We start from the raw sequence: 17,971 nt of genomic DNA on the forward strand, positions 1-17,971 counted from the left end.
TTGTGTCTTAACTTGAGATGAGTCAACCCAGAAATACTCTGAAAGAGTGGCTACAACTTACCTTGAACTGGGAAAAAAGGGCAAACACTGTCAGAAATCTCATTAAGCTGCTTTTTCCCTCTCTTTTTTTTTAGCATGGCAACTGAAATTTTAACCCATGGTGGAATAATTATTCTGAAAATGAACATTACAAAGTTCATGTACTGCACAGCTCAAACTGTGGATGTTTGTTGCAGTGGACTCTGTCAATGGAGTACGAAGCCAACACCTTTTACAGAAAGCAAGCTCAAAGGTAAAGGGAAATTATGTTCTGGTGGGAACAGTTCTCTTCCTGTCGATATTCTGCATTCTCTTTGCTGGGAAAAATGTATTTCCCTCCTTCAGCTACTCTGTCAGTAGCTTGTTCACTAAGATATTAAACTAGAGTTTAAATGGTAACCACAACACTCCAGCTAAATCTGTCATAGTGGAACATGGGGGTTTCAGTGCCCATGTGAGGTGGTTCTGCTGTTTCAGGGCTCTTGTTCCTTTTAGCTTTGGGTCATTTACCTGAGATTTCATCTCCTTCTCAGTTGTTGTATTCTGCTACAACACTATGATTTTCATGTTGCTTTTTGGAATTGTTCAAAGGTTTTCAAAGTACAACTCTTAAACATGGGCCAAAAATGTGTCTTCTCCATACCAGACTAAGAAATGAGCCTTTTTAATTCTTGCTTTTCAAGAGGGATTCCTGGTGAGTGAGATGAGACCACATGGGAAGTGCCACACAAGATCCTGGCTTACCAGCACCACACTTGGTCACTGCTCTGTGGGGGTAAAGCTCTGCAGCTCCCAGGGTGACCAGCAGGAGAAGGCAGGAGCCAGCTCAAATCCATTTCCTGTCTTTCCCCTGGCACCACTGTGTTCAGGAGCAGAGGGCACAAGTGGGATTTCCACCGCTCCTGGCACTGGCACTGGGTGCCAAACGGCTGGATTCCAGCTGGGGACATCAGGAGGCTGTGTTTTGCCTGAGCAGCTGCCTCATGGGTTAGGATGGGGTCATGATGGTGGGGTAGGTGGGCATGACATGCAGGCCCAGGTAAAGATACTGCTCTGTTTTCTCTTTTACAGTGCCATGGAAAGTGGCTTGGAAGATGAAATTGGAAGTCCTTTATGACTGAAAGGAATAAGAAAAAGCTAAAAGCACTAGAACCTATAATTTTTTTACATTTTTTTGGTCCTCAAAAGGAGGAAGCCAGAAGGGAAAGCAAAGAATAAGTAGATGGTTGTACTGCTCAGGCAGTACGAACCCAGGCAGATGAGGCATCAAATGGGAGGTAAGGTCACATTTTAAAAAAATCTATTTTGCATAATATATAATGGAACAAGACACATGATTCAGCATGGTTACTAACTATAATGAAGAAAAGAACACATATGCTCTAAAGAAGGGACTCCTCAAGGTATAAAAATAATTAAAAATAGGCAGCTTTACCCACAGTCCTATGACAAAGTTGTTAAGGATTACTGCACGTCATACTGAGTCCACTGTACGCTGTAATTTTCTCAAGATGAATGGTTATTTAAAGCTGTCTGATCATAAAAAGACAAAGTAGAGGAGGGATAAAGTCTTGCAGTACAATTCAAAGAGTCAACTATGACTGTATCTGAGTGGGTGACATTCTGGGGTCTATGTACAGAAACACAGCAAAGTTTCCAAAGTGCTTTTGCATAAACCCACTGAAAATCTTCATGCACGAGCGTTAACTAAACTTTCCAAAACAAATCTTTATTATTTTCCTTCCCTCACCATGATCCTTGGGGAACGTGTAATGAAGGAGCATGTAGGGGAGAAAGGTAACTTTATTCTCTGCTGCTACAAGTCCCTCCTAAGCGGCTTCAAAGCAAGATGAAAACGCTTTGTGCCAAGCCGCCGATAAGTGTAGCGCTACTGTGTTCAAAAGGATCCTTCTGCAAGTTAAGCTGCAGCTCACAGAGGGGGCAAAAGTCTCATTTAATGTGGGTGTCATTAATTGCGGCAAACAGGGCAATAAGCTCCTTTTTTGTAGATGACTCATACCATGAGGACAAATAAGGTATTTTTCCTCACAGTACCAGGTAAGAGGAAGAGACTGCTGTGCCTTGGCGAGCAGTTCATTAGGATAGCAGTGTAGATTTTTTTTACTGAGCACACAGTGATGTATGTACTTTATCCCAGCATCTTTTCATATTTTAATAACTTCCTGTAGTGGGAGGAATAAAGAAAAAAAACCCTTTGAGGAGATGAAGAGCAGTTCCTCTGTCCCAAGAGCAGGCTTCACATTCCTCCTGTGCTGCCCTCCCCACTGTGTGTCTTCCCGTGTGATGAGCATTTGCACCTCTGTGGGACCACACCTGCTGTTCACACTCTGGTATGTGGTAAGTCCAAGGCACCAAGGGTTCACTCCAGGTCTGTAAAGTCAGTTCAATCCCTCTTCTGACCCCTTCTGGCTCATATCTGTCCCACCACACCTCTAGCCTGTCCTCTTCACTTACGGGGCATTACAAAGGACTGGCCTCCACTGAGAGGGGAGGTGGCATGCTCCACTTTCTGGGGACAAATGAGCTCTCCTGCTACTTGCACTGCAAGCTGCATACATCACTGCAGCAGCCACCCTTCCTGCCTCGCTGGTGCAAGTGATGAGCAGGGCAATGTCCCTGTGTTGCTTTACTGGTCTGGCTGGTCCAGTGGGCAGAGGCTAAGCTGGGCCCAGCGGGTACAAACCTGCAGAACCAGGTGCATCCATCCTGCCAGGGGAGCTGAACATACCCATGGGCTGGTGCCACTTTCTGCTGGGCTACCCGAGTTGCACGGAGGGTTGCAGCAGTTTGGTCACTCCAGACTAGGGCACAGAGGGATGTGAAGCAAGGGATGAAGCACTGAACAGCTGTGGCTGGTTGCAAGATGGTTCTCTGAGCTGACACGGCCATGCAGATGTATCCAAAGTGCCCTCTAAGTGTCTAGCTACAAACCACAAGACTCAGGGCACAGTGGCACAGGCTTTGCTCATCAGACCTGTGGCCTTTTGTGCAATCTGTGGGAGGGCAGGGAGCCCATGGCCAGCTCTATTTACCAAGAGAAGATGGCACTAGCCAGGTGACAAAAGCAAACTCCGCGTTTGAGGGACAGTTCAGGGTAAGCAACAAACCTCTGAACACAAGGAGCAAGGCAGGTACTTTATATCTGTGGCACTTACACAGCCCCTACCACGGCACCTCCTGAACGTCCAAAGCTCCTTCTGCATGGCAGTCCTCACTGAGGCCTGGTGACGAGAGACGAGTTCCGCGGTGCCCCATTTGGGAGCAGCACTCAGAGGCACAGAAGTCATGTCTCCAGTTTAGGTTAGTGCTTTTGCCTTGGGAGGAGACCAAGCCATCACTGTGTGCTTTCTGCTTGGACCAAGGGCCTGGCAGCCTGGCTGTACTGTCTTTGCCACACTTAAGAAAAGCTGAGTGTGGGGCCGTTGATTTATTGGCCTGCACTGCTGCATTCACACTGCTGAAGGATGCCTTGGCTCTGTGCCTGTGGTTGGCTTTCCCTTCAGGAAGAACTCGGAGACAGGCGGTATCAGCCTTGTACGCTGACATGTGAATGGTGGCCTTGTCTCCACGCATGGCTTTGGCTAACCTGCACTTCCGTTTCCAAATATGCCATAACACGTCTCGTGCCTGCACGCAGCCATTTCTAGTTTCTTTTTTGGAAAGTCACCTCCTGGCAAGTAAATTAAAATATTGCTCGTGATGAGGAGCTTCCACTGGGCTGTGGGGGTGTGAATCAAGTGCCGAGTAGGAGCATCTCCTAACCATGCAGTGGTCATCTAAAAGCCAGGGTTGGAAGCCAGGATTTGTTGAACAGACTAGTCCATCAGTTCTTCTTTCCCATAAATGATACAGACTCCCAACCTTGTTTCAGTGGTTTTCCAGAGCTCTGATGATTCAGATCACATCTACTACCACTTACTGTCTTCTGGTTTCCATTCTTCAGAAGGGATCATGAACTTGCAAAGCTGATCCTCTTCCAAGATCCTCTTTCCATGGATGGACTTGTAAACTTTCTCATCATGCAAGGCAGCTCAGCATTCATTTTCATTATACAACAATACAAACTGATTTAGGAAGAGACATGGCCTTTCAGATCACCCAGAGCATCTTGCTCTCCAATAGTCTCACCTTGTCCACGATCTTGCAGAAGGCAATATAATCATAATCATAATAAGAAGTAAGAGGAGGAAGAGGGAAACATTTTACGTTGTCTTCAGAACTAATTATCTGAAACAGTTAAGAGAGCTGGCCCAGTGTTCAAGCTGCGGATGCTTTGTTCCTTTCTTCTTGGCAGGGCTTGTTTTGATCACCTACCCTGAGCAAAGAACCGCAGACGTTAATTAGGAACGAAATGTCATCTCACTAGAACAAAATGTCATCTAACTAGAAAACCACCTGCCATGTGGAAAGTTGTGCTGTGAAACAACGTCTACAGCGTGAATGAAAATTTAGCTGTCTTGAAAATAGAAGCTGAGAGAGCGAGAGCACTGGCAAAGCTGAACAGCTACAGCAAAGCAGCCCTGGCTCGGATGAGCACTGTAACCATACTGGATGAGTCTGAGTTGTGGAAAGCCTGTGGCAGAACCACACACCGCTCCCAGGTCTCCCAGTTTCTGAGCTGAGGCTCTCTCCACCATTGCAGCTTTCCTCTCCTTGGCAAACAGCTACCAAGGACTCTTCCTTGTGTTTAATTTAACCCTGTGCTTGTGAAACGAGAATGCCTCCACAGCAAAAGGCTTAAACTTCTGCCAAAAAACCTGCTTGAGTGGGAACAGGTTTGGATCCTCAAGCACTAAACTGTGAGGGAGGGAACAGGATTATCTAAGAGCACTGTGCTCCATATTTGGTATGCCCAAGGCTGTTAGGTTACATACACCCTGTCATAGTTTTGCAGTGGGCTTAGGGCATTAATCTCTAAGGAATATGTAACATGGGAAACGTTGCTGAGACGATGAAATCGGCTGAATTCTTTTTTTGTTTGTTTGTTTAAATCGGGTAAATACACTATTAAAAAAAAAAAAAAGCTCCATACAGCTGACAAACAGTAATGATAAACTGTCTCACTGTTGAGGTCCAGCCAGCCCTTCTCTCTAGAGACGAACAGTGAGGTACTGCAGCGGCTCCTCAGCGGCCAGGAGCGATGTAAGCACTGCTGCCAGGCCAGAGATGCTGAGGGAAGCATCCCCTTCCTCCAGCTGCCTATGCACAGCCTGCCATCATCCACTACATCCACCCACAGGAGGGCTTGCTTTTCATCCCTGCTACTGAAATAACAAACCTTTCATGGGGGAAAAGGGTGAATTCTGCTGTTGGAAAGAAAAACGTTTAATTTGCACACTAAGGCAGCGGCTTCGGTGCACACAGGTAGGACCAGGCTCATTAGCTGATTGAGAACAGGAGCTGCAAGCAGCAGAGACCTGTAGTGACCGGTTAGAAAACAAGGTTAAAAAGTAAAATGAAATAAAATCAGTGCATTGTTACCTATACTGTCACTGAGACACAACAAAAGCTTCTGAACGGTGTTTCTAACAGAAAGGACATAATCCTTTTTCTTCCACTTCAGGGTGACTTGACTTTTCCACCCACAAATGTCATTTAGGAGACCCTGCTGAGCAAGAATTGAGTCTGAATGCACTTCAGTGCTAGCTTAAAGCTCGTTTTCTTTATACTGTCATCAATGTGCTCCTGGTTATTTCAAACTGGCTCAACCTGGGTGTTTTACAGAAATCTTTGGGTTTTTCCTCTGACTGGATTAAAACAGAAATACCTCTGGAGGTTCAGTTGATGAGAAATAAAGGGTATGGTATTTTTATGAGACTCAAGGCAGTATTTCTCATGGCAAATAGACTGAGGGATGAAGTGACTAGTGTAATAGTATCTTATCAAGGAATGTTTTGAAAATTACAGCCAAATAAAAGAACGGTTGTGGTTTTGACCAGGTGGACTGATAGACACAGGAACCTGTTTTACCAGCAGAATAAACCTGACAACTCTATTAACCTTTTGAATTCCTTTTGATATACATCTGTAACAGTAAAGCTCACATGCTGTTGATTTGGTGATAGTCTATAAAATCTAGGAGTCACAGCAAACCAGGACAATAACTAGTTAATTATCACAATGCTGAATCGAAAACATCAAGCTATAATTTCCTTTTTTTTTAGGGAAAAATAAAGATGTAATTTCCAATGTCTTATTTTAGTGCAATGGATGTTATTATTTTAATAACCATAATTATTTTTAATAATAACATCTTATTATTCCACTATGATAACAGGGTGCATAGTTTCTAAATATTTGGCTACAGCTCTGGGGACCTGACATTCTGTCTTGACCAGGAATAAAAAAATAAAGTTGGTGAAATACGACAATCAAAAGCACGTGAGGGACGAGTGGAGGTTCCAGAGTGGCTTGATAACGTGCCAGCTCCTCCTTTGTTTTTGTAAACAGGCCAGCTCCTGATCCCTGGGGGTTACTTGTCAATAGAGTATTGACTTTCTGGGTGCTAATTACCTTCTTCAGTCTTACACGAAAACAATTCTCATTATATTTGCCATGATATTCCACATCATCTGGATTTTAGAAAAAACTACGAATCTCCAAGTAACATACAGCATACACAGCAAAATGTAACCCAAGTGTCTCCTACTGAAGGCAAAAGTGTGTAAAGAAACTCAAACATTGTGATTCATTAATTTCTGAAGTTTATCTTACAGTGTTTACACTGAGAATACCAAGTGCTTGGGCATATGGCATCGCCAGTAAATTATAACACTAGCCTACACAAATGTTCATAGTTATTAAGAGTTATTAAGGCTAAGATATTAAGAAAAAAACACATTGATCTCCTAGGCTGATCTGCTGCATTACACAGGGGATGAGATTTCAGGAATTAATGGCTGCTTCAAGCCCAGTAGCTCAGACTGAAACAACATGTTTTTCAGAAAAAGGCCCAATGCTGGTTTAAACCCTTCCAGCACTGGAACCCCCCACAAACACGGATGGAGTTGGTTCTGGGGCAATGACCAGAGCCTGCAGTGCTGGCTGAGGTCCTGCTCCATAGCAAACAGGCTATTTATGGCCAAAACACTCAGTGTAACCTAAACAACTCTTGCTTTTTGGTTGCACCGTCCTTCCCCCTCTCCTTTGCGAGATGAGGTTTCTGCAAGCCTAGAAGCCCCTGGTATGGGGGTGCAGTATTCTGCTAGTTACCAAATCATCATTCAGAGTTCCAAAGAGCTTCAAGGGTATTTCAGTTTTGCCTTAGGAGTGTTTAAATCATGTGTGCTGAAATCCCTCACAGGAAGGCTGTCTGTTCTCCCTGCGTGTCACCGACAGCTGTTAACGTGCCGGCGGTTGCGTGCACCGAAGTGGTGTGACGGTCTGTGGCAAATACCAGCTTGTGAGGCCCTTTCTGCCTTTGCAGAGCACCGATCCACATGTAACCATGGCAATTTATTTTCAAGCTGTTAGTGACTCAGGGAAAAATGATGACGTTTGACACAAAGACCTACTCCCTTTTCCTTTTTGCCCTCTCTGTATTTCTTCATCAGGCTGTGAGCTGTGGTTTTAATAGTCTGATGGTCTGAATCATCCCACAGGTTTGAGAAACACCAAGTTGGCAGATTTTATATCCTAAGGGAACAACTTAATTCCTCTTGCTGGTTACCCAGCATCTTAGCATTGGTGCGCAGACTATTAGTTCCTTTCTGTCCTTTATAACCCTTGGCATCGAGATCAGTTCTTGTTCTTGACATTCTGATTTCAGGTTAAATGAGTGATCATTTTTTTCCTCCTTTTGCCAGGGTTCTATGAGGGCTGGGGCAGGGTAGTCACCCCGCACTGGCAGCATCTGCACCAACACTTTCCATCCCATGGAGTCTGACCAAGGAAGAATTTGATCCTCCTCTGATTACAGAGGCACAGAAGAAACTTCAATGTGATCTCAATATTCCTTTGCTTTCCACGCTCCACCGAGAGCACAGGCTGTGCAGAGGGGCCATGGCACATGACCACCAGCACAGCTTCACTTATTCAGCCCAAAAAGCATTTACCCTGCCTCAGCTGGCCACAGGAACCCCTCAGCACCCTCCTGCTACCTGCTCATCACTACGGGATGATTTTCTTTTCTCTTTCTAGCAGAACACATCCCCTAGGAGAGCTCTCCTGCTTGACTGGCAGCTGCTCTTGGTTATACCCCTTGGTTATACCACACAGGGTGCCCATCTCCAAAGTTACTACCTGCAATTTCCATGCTGGCCATCCTGTGTGTATTTCCATATGGATCCTCTGCCCACCTCTCACCACAGCTGGTTGTGCTAAATCTCATGATCTTACCTGGTGAAGGTTATGGCCAGCATTCAGCTTCACTGTTGTCTGGTTTGAGCTAACTGGTTTTCAGATGTGAAGGTTGATCTTGGACATCTATCAGATCTGCTCCATCTGGTCCGCTCAGGTCTTTTTATTCTACTGTATAGATGAGTCGTCATCTGCAAGAGCTTTTGGAAATAAACAGCTTGAATTTATTATTTTTCCCAAATAGTCATAAAGGAAATGCTTTACTTGCAAATTTGGGGGTACAAAGAAACCCAAAGAAACTGCACTTCAATATTCTTAATTGATACCAGTCTGTAACCACTGGAAAATGGGCATGGGTCTTGTTAACTTTGCAGGAGTTAAACATTACTAAGTGCAATCACTAGAGGAAAATTACTGGAACATGACGAAATGGGTCTAGGCACCTGCTGCTTTGAGGAAAGCATCATGCTTATCAAAAAGTAAGGTGCAAATTCAATCCTCTTTTGGGGAAAAACAACCTTTGAGAACACAAGCTGTTGCTACAGTTACCACGCGTTCGTGTGTGATCTTAACGGAGCCTAATACTGCTCTGGCTAGTCATAGCTGCTCTGGGCATCCTAGGGGAAAATCTGTCCCCTCCCATTCCCCCTCACAGCCAAGTTGCTGTTGATGAAAGATCATGGATCTGAGATAGGGAGTATGCTACCAATGTGGAGAAAGAAGACACCTTGCTGCGCAGATGGTACATGTATGACCTGGGAGATTAGGAGCTGAAGAAGCCAAGCAAAAGAGGGTTTGAGCAAGAGTTCTGTACCTACAGAGACTGGCAGAACAGAATTGCCAACATTGCAATGGCTGAGATTGATCTGGCATGGTTGAAGTAGTGGGATGAGGTGATGAAGGAGGATAGATGCTACCACACAGGTGATGCCAGCTCCATGTCCTCTGAGGGCTGCCCTGTATAAATGACCCCACAGGCCTTTACTCAGGGGCACGATGAGGGGAGTGGGTGGCTGACTCTAAATGTACTCCCTAGAATTGAGAACTGCTTGCTGTTTTCAGGAGCTGGTACTGGGTCTGTTGTGAGATAAACTGGTTGTTCCTTCCTTGACAAATGTAGCTTTCCTTGGAATATAAAAGGTTCTACCAGATTATCTAACCACATAATTGCCTCAAACTACAATTAAGGATTGCAGTATTGCTTTTTTATTGCTTAAGTGAAACCTAGCTACAGCTCCTGCTCTCTGCAATCTCTGTTTATTCGGTTCCTCCAGCAAACCAGTACTGCCTGTGAAAGGTCTGGAGGAGGTATGGAAACAGTGAGCTCATCGACTTCCAGTGAAAGGAATTAAATGTGACTTTGAAGAAGAAGCCTCTGAGGATTTTTCCCTCATTCTTGATTCAGCTTTCAGCAGGAGAAGCACAAACCAGAATTATGAGCCAGAAGTACAACAGGAATGGCAAGCTGGGATGACAAACAGGGCACGGATGCAGGAGCACAGCTGGCATCTTCTTTGAGTTCATATTGCTCTCTCAGCTACTTGCGGTGAAGGACATAGAAGCATGTGGTGTCTACAGTGCTGTCCATGTGACAAACTGTCCCTCTGTTCAATGCACCTACTGACTATCTGGACTAATTACTCTAAACCAGAGACCACAAAGACCTCATGCTGTGTTAACGTCTGTTGTAACTCCTGCTTTGTTGTTCCAAGAGTTGTTTGTCCTTCCTGGGGCTGCCAGGGACATTTAAACTGTAATAGGCTTACCACTGGACCTGTGGTGCAGAGGCACTTCTTCATGACTTGGGCTGAAAGCAGTTGCAGATGGGGTATTGTGATAAGCTAGTGATGCCTTGTCCGGATCACTGGCCTTCTCTAAATGCCTCTATAATGCACTCAGTTCCTGGAGAGCTGTGAGGGATAATTTGGTAAGACTAGTCTTTTTCTGTTATGATGAAGAGAGACAGTATTGGAATGATTCTGGCATGACTTCTCACCTGAGTCTCCTGGAAATCAGATCTGACAGAGGTGAAGTTCACAATAGATGTGTTGAAGCTCTTTGACTTTTCTACTTGAAATAACATGAAGAGCAGTCAGCCATGAAAAGCCGCGACTGACCGTTTGAGGGAAAAAAGATGCTCAGGGAAGGTTAGAATTATAGAATCCCAGAATATCCTGAGTTGGAAGGGGCCCATAAGGATCATCAGCTCCAACTCCTGGCTCCACACAGGGCCAGCCAAGTCAGAGCATGTGACTGAGCGCATCGTCCAGACACTTCTTGCACTCAGCCAAGCTCGGTGCTGTGACCACTTCCCTGGGGAGCCTGTTCCAGTGCTTGTTCACCCTCTGCAAGGATGATCAAAAGAACCCTGTTGGTCAGTGGTCCATCTTGTACCGCAGTCTGTCCATGCCCACGTCACAGTCTGCAGTCAGAGATCAATCTGTATTTGACAGGCTGAATCTCTTCCCACCTGGACTGTTGATGATACCTTTCTTTGACTTGCTGAGCAATGATGGTTTACATCCAGGTGGATTTCAGGTAATTTCTCATCTGTGGCTAGTGAAGCAGTAAGGATTAGTTGCCACAATTTCTTCAGTCTCTTCTTGGTTACCACTCCCAAGAGTTCTTCACACTGCATATGCAGCAAACACGTATAGAGAACTATAAATGAGTACAGACTTATTTGTGAGGATTGATCACAAAGCTGTAAGATATTTATGAATCCTTCCTTACTGCAATCCAAGGCATTTCCAGAAGAGGATTGTTTGTTGTTATTTTTGCTGGTTATGCTGAAGCCTGCAGCAGCATTTGGAAAGCATCTCCATCTTGAGGCAGTTGCCAGATATTTTTCGTGTAATTTATTACCAAGCAAAACAGAGTAGGATAATGAGAAATAATCCCAAATCTTAAAAACACCTTCCCCAACTCCTCCCTTCTTCTTGGGCCCAACTTTATTCCCAAATTGTCTCCCTCCTCCCCCCACAGCTGCACAAGAGGACAGAAAATGAGGGTTGCAGTCAGATCATCAGGTTGTCTCTGCCATTCCTTTCTCCTCAGTACTCCTCCCACTCTTCCCCTGCTCCAGCATGGGGTCCCTCTCATGGGAGACAGTCCCCCACCAACTTCTCCAACATGAGTTCTTCCCAGGGACTGAAGTTCTTCATGAACTTCCCCAGCGTAGGTCTCTTCCATGGGGTGCAGACTTTCAGGAGCAGACTGCTCCAGCATGGGTCCCCCACAGGATCACAAGTCCTGCCAGCAAACCTGCTGCAGTGTGGGCATCTCCTTCCACAGTCTGCAGGACCTGCCAGGACCCTGCTATGGCACAGGCGTCCCATGGGGTCAGAGCCTCCTTCAGGTGTCCCCACCTGTTTGGGCTGGGGGTATTCCATGGGCTGCATGTATAATCTCTGCTCCCCATCATCCTCCATGGGCTGCAGGGGGATAGCCTGCCTCAACATGGTCTTCTCCACAGGCTGCAGGGGAATCCCTGCTCTGGCACCTGGAGAGCCTCATCCACCTCCTTCTTCACTGACTTTGGTGTCTGCAGGGTTTCTCACATATTCTCACCTCTCTCTGGCTGCAAATATGCTGCTTGGTGGGTTTTTTTTTTTTTCTTAAATATGTTATTCACAAGGTGCTACCACTGTTACTCATTGGCTTGGGCTTGGCCAGCGGTGGGTCTGTCTTGGAGCTGGCTGGCACTGGCTTTGTTGGACCTAGGGGAAACTTCTAGAAGCTTCTCACAGAAGCCACCCCTGCAGCCCACCCTGCTACCAAAACTTTGCCATGCAAGCCCAAAACACCAGCCTATGCTGACAGTGCATTTTTCATTCTGAGAGCTGGAACATGTGGGTTCAAGTTTTCACAGGTGGAGAAGGGAATCAAGCCCAGTTTTCACACCTCTTGGGGAAATGCTGTCACCCTTGAACAGTGACATGAACGAACAGGCATAATCCCCTCCTTCTGAGGTGCTGCCTTCTGAACAACCCCCCCGCCTTTTCTTTTGAAGTATCTAACCCAAGGGGCATGCATTAGGCGTGCTGTGGGCGTGTGTAATGGGCCTGGAGGGAAAGGAACAGGAGAACAACTCATCTGAGGAGCAACATTTGGCTGGAGGTAATCATGGAGTTGTTCAACCCTGACCAGACTGGGAAACTCAGGGACAGGTGGAAGAGAAGAAATCACAGAACCACAGAATCACAAGGTTGGAAAAGACCTTTAAGATCATCAAGTCCAACCGTTCCCGTCCTATGCTAAACCATATCCCTAAGGATATGGGAGACTTTATCCTCCATATTCCTATGCAGGGGTTTCCACTGGTGAAAGAAGATTTGAAGCAAAGGAAGGGATCACACAACAGCAGGGGGGAGGGGGGAGGGGGTGGTGGTGGAGGGAGAGTTTAGCCTTCACTTTACATCATACTGCTAATGGAGGCAATAATCTGAGCAGTTAATCTAAGCAGAATTGACCCGTCCTGGGCTTTACACTGGATGTCAATACCCTGTGGGGGATTTGGCCCTTGGTACTTTGCGGGGAGAGGAACTGAACTCGAATCTCAGAAGCGTGAGCCAGTGTTTAAGACTCTGGTGCCAGACACCATAAACTGTGCTCAGGTACTTGCAGTTGCCTGTGAAGTTTCATGCAGGGAATGAAGATCTTTCTTTGCTGTAAAATGGGAAGCAAAGAGACGTTTTAACTCAGTCCCCTTTCCTGCCCCTGTGAACAAAATCCTGTTCGCTGAACTTTCATACAGACAGTCAAAAATCTTAAACCACAGACTAGAAATGTTTAAGAAACAAGCGCTCGGGTGACCTATCCGAGAGGCAGCTACAGAGAGACATTTTGGCAGCAGGCTGTGTAACAGCAAGGGCTGTGCTAAGGCAGGAGCTCAGCAAAAGCCTAATTACAGCTACACTGAGATTGGGTACCTGGTAGAAGTTCTCCACGGGAAGAAGGAAATTATATCCCTACCAGAGAGACAGCAATTTGCTATAATCTGGAAATAACTATGTGGAAAGAGGGTCAGCTGAGTAAAATCATTTCACAAGGAGAAAAAAGCAAAGAGAAGAGACACATGAGAAGAAGCAGAGCCTGATTAGGCAGGGGAAGGAAGGCAAATTGGTACAATGTGGCCCAACTTGCAGATTGCTGCTTGTAGACTCATCGGGTGGTACGTTGACTCCAGTTTTAGAATTAGTAAGACTACTTATTCACTGCAAAACAATCATGATACTCTACAACCATCAGGAAAGGGTTGCATCAACAGATTGGTAAATCACTATTAAATTAATAAACTGGACCCTCCAGCAATAAGGAATATGCAATTACAGGCTGCATACCAGATAGTGTGCGTCACTGACTGGCCAAAATCTACGCCAGCTTTTGAAGGGAGCTCTGTTTAAACTCCTCCAGCAATTAATCAGTAAGTTCTGGTTCCCCCTAGGGGGACAGAGCTGTCCTTAATTCTCCACTTCCATATTCAGAAAGAATGAATGTAGAGAGAGATCTGTATGAAAAAAGAGAATCCATTAGCTGAAGTCCACTGGGCTGTGTTTGTGGAAATTAAGAGTAACCCTCTTGAGAGCAAACTACCTACTTTCCATGTACCCAATGGTAGCAGACAACAGAATATTGTTATTTTTTTAATATATATTTTCTGACACAATTCTTTATGTCTAATGTTATAAAGAAATATTTGTCCTACACTTGAAGCAGCAATTGCTTAATTTATGTTCCTAGCAAACAAAGTAATAAGGCTATCAAAATTCACAGAGTATTTTATCCTGAGGTTTAGTTTAGTTACTAAATTTGCTCAGGACTCTCTTTAGGAGTCCAAATTTCAGTGAAAAGGCACCTTTCCTAATATATTAATGGTTTCACACATTTGAATAAAGAAAAGTTTGCTGAATAGCAAAATAATCCTGTCCTGAAAATGGAACATCTTATTAATCTTGGGGTATCGCTGCCCCTGTAAATCCCCTTAGCAGCAAGCAAGGTCCCAACATTGCTGCCACGCTCCACCATTACACAGCAGATCTTATTGTTCAAATAGTGAAAAAGAATTAAGTTTTGAGCTAAAGCCCATCAGGAATTACTTCTTTGGGTCTTTTGAGTTTCTTCAGACAGATGCTGACTCCTATAGCACAGGACTGTTTCTGTGTCTCATACAAAATTTCAGGATTTATTTTTCTCACCTTTCCACCATGACAAAGGAAACCTTTTTCTTTCTTTTCCTATCAAAAGTAGGAACAAAGAGATTCCCCACAGACCTTTCCTCTGCTAAGCTAGGCAGCAGCAATGGCAGAGTCCCTGCTCTCCCCGAGCTGGACCAAAGGCTTGAACCTCGGTATCCAAGTGCACGGCCCTTCACCTGGGTTGGGGCAATCCTTGTCATCAATACAGGCTGGGAGATGATGTGATAGAGAGCGGCCCTGCAGAGAAGGACTTCGGGGTGATGGTGGATGAGAAGCTTGACATGAGCCGACAATGTGTACTTGCAGCCCAGAAGGTCAATTGTATCCTGGGCTGCATCAAAAGGAGAGTGGCCAGCAGGCTGAGGGAGGTGATTCTGCCCCTCTACTCTGCTTTTGTGAGGCCCCACTTGGGAGTACTGTGTCCAGTTCTGGAGTTCCCAACATAAGAAGAACATGGAACTGTTGGAACAGGTCCAGAGGAGGCCACAAAGATGATTATAGGGCTGGAGCACCTCTCCTAGGAAGACAGGCTGAGAGTTGGTCTTGGTCAGCCTGGAGAAGAGAAGGCTCAGGGGAGATCTTATAGCAGCCTTCCAGTACCTGAAGGGGCCCACAAGAAAGCTGGGGAGGGACTTTTTAGAAGGGCATGTAGCAATAGGATGAGGGGGAATGGTTTTAAATTGGAAAGGGGTAGATTTATATTGGATACTGGGAAGAAATTCTTCACTATGAGAGTGGTGAGGCACTGGAACAGGTTGCCCTGGGAAAGTGGAGGCTGCCCTTTCCCTGGAGGTGTTAAAGGCCAGGCTGGATGTGGCCTTGTGCAGCCTGGTCTAGTGAGAGGTGTCCTTGCCCATGGCATTGGGCTGGAATTTGATGATCTTTAAGGTACCTTTGAGCCCAAACCATTCTTTGATTCTATGATCTCATGCCCCAGAGTATTTTTTGTGTTAGCATCTGGCACCATGGCAGCCCCATTGCTAGCAAGGGCTGTCACAAGTACCAAACAGTAGTACATAAGCAGCCACAGAGGAAGATGTTTCATCATCTCCTGTGTAAATATTACTAAAGTGGATCTCCGCTCATGGCCCTTATTCTTCAGAAAGGAACTCCTTAGCAGAACGCAAAACATGAAAAGAAATCGCTTCTGTAGAAACCTTGGGTTTTGGGCCCTGTACAAAACTCCATTGATACAGAACACTTCAAAATGCGACATGTGACAGATTTACAGTGTTTGAATAACTTATCTGAAAAAATCATGCTAATTTCAGTCATTCAGAGACTCATTTTTCTTTATTTGTGGCCACCTGCACAACTTGTTGTTTTTCAGTGGGTTGTCCCCTCATCTGGATCTTAGTGAATGACTCATTTCTGTTTGATGCATTTATTTTGCATCTCATATCTTCTGACAACACACATTTAATGGAAACTGTGTATAATACTTTAGTTCTGTTTATTTTAAAAATCCAGCCCAAGCCACGAATTCCTGAAGATGAGAAAAAAATGAAGACCATAGGAACGGGGATTGGTGTCACCTAAACCCAGGAAATTTTACATTGACAGATGGGTCTGTGCAGAATATCAACTAGGGAGTAATTTGAGGATACTTACCTAAAGCTATCCTTCTATGATTAGGTTGGTGTGAGACTGGCTGAGAGAATGAGTCATGTCATTTTGTGGTGTGCTTGACAAAACCACTCTGTGCTGCAAGGCTACGGGTCGCAAACACTGGGCTGCGTGGTCAGGAATCTCAGAACTGGACAGTGGCTTTTGGGGACTGAATTGATTTTTGAAACGTGTAGTGGACTCCTCCGAAGTGGATCTTGAAGCAGAGACACAATAGTAGCCACGCTCAGAAACCTGACACTAGGGGACTAAGGTCATGTAGCCTGGTTTGAAACCCTTTCCTTCACCGTTTCAGTGCTGTGCAGTTTCAGTTCTCAGATGCATTTTCTCCCAAACACTTCGAACAAAATACGTCAGAAATGTACACAGGCACTAATCTAGTTCTGATTAGCATTCCTTGGGGCCCTTGGATCTCACCTCTAGTGCTTTTTCAGCTTTTACATTCTTTAAAACTAGTCACATGGAGAGATTTTAACGCTCCAAGCAGCCCTCCATGCTCAGATTAATAGTTAAGATGTGAAAAGTGTTTATATTGACAAGACGAAAATAGTTACCCTTGCACTTGCTCAAGGACCTCAATGTCCTTCTTATGGGGAGGAGCTCAGAACTGCACACAGTACTCGAGGTGTGGCCTCACCAATGCCGAGTACAGGGGCACAATCACCTCCCTAGACCTACTGGACACACTTATTTTTGATACAAGCCACAATGCCATTGGCCTTCCTGGCCGCCCGGGCACACTGCTGGCTCATATTCAACCTGCAGTCAACCAACACCCCCGGGTCCTTCTTTGCCTGACAGCTCTCCAGCCAACCTCCCCCAAACCTGTAGTGTTGCATGGGGTTGTTATGTCCCATGTGCAGCACTCTACACTTGGCCATGCTAAACTTCATCCCGTTGGTCTCAGCCCATTGGTCCAGTCTGTTCAGATCCCTCTGAAGAGCCTCCCTACCCTCAGGCAGATCAACACTTCCTCCTAGTTTAGTGTCATCTGCAAAGGCACTGAGGGAGCATTCAATCCCTTCATCGAGGTCATTGATAAAGATGTTGAACAAAACTGGACCCAGGACTGAGCCCTGGGGGAATGGAAGACGCTGTGATCCATGCTGGAGCAAGCTCGTGACAGAACCTGCAGCATGTGGAAAGAGAGAGAGAGAGAGAGAGAGAGAATTCCACCCCAGAGCAGGTTTGCTAGTGGGGGCGGGTTGTGACTCTGTGATGGACCAGGCTGGAGCAGCCGGGACCTGGGAGACATTCTGTGATTCTATGACTGCACCCCATATAGGTTACCCACGCTGGGGCAGTTGGTGAAGAGCTGAAGCCCTGTGGAAAAGGATTTATTTTGAAGATGTTTGTGGAGGACTCTTCCATGGCTGGGACCCCACGCTGGGGGGTGGAATGCCGCCCTCCCCCCGCCTAGTGTTTTAAGATCTGGTTTTACCTCTCGTTCTCCCACTCTGGTTTCACTGTGTGCACAGTGCAGTGTAATAAATTACTCAGACTCAACATGGAATTAAAAAAAACCTGTTTTGCTTGTGATGCTGATTGCTGCCTGAGCTGTCACTGTGCTTCTCTCAACTCTGCAGCCTCTCGATACATATTTTCTCCCCTGTCCAACTGAAAAGGGGAGTGACAGAGCCACTTGGGTGGACACCTGCCCTCCAGTCAGGGTCAAACCACCACAGGAGGTTGCAAAGGTCATGCTGGTTTTGGTAAGATGACTTTTTATTTTAGGCCATATACAGCTAGCTGAAACCTGACATTCCTGCATGTCCTCCTAAGCTTTCCTA

This window comes from Gallinula chloropus (assembly GCF_964237585.1).
Source record: "Gallinula chloropus genome assembly, chromosome: 1".
In the NCBI taxonomy this organism is placed as follows: domain Eukaryota; kingdom Metazoa; phylum Chordata; class Aves; order Gruiformes; family Rallidae; genus Gallinula; species Gallinula chloropus.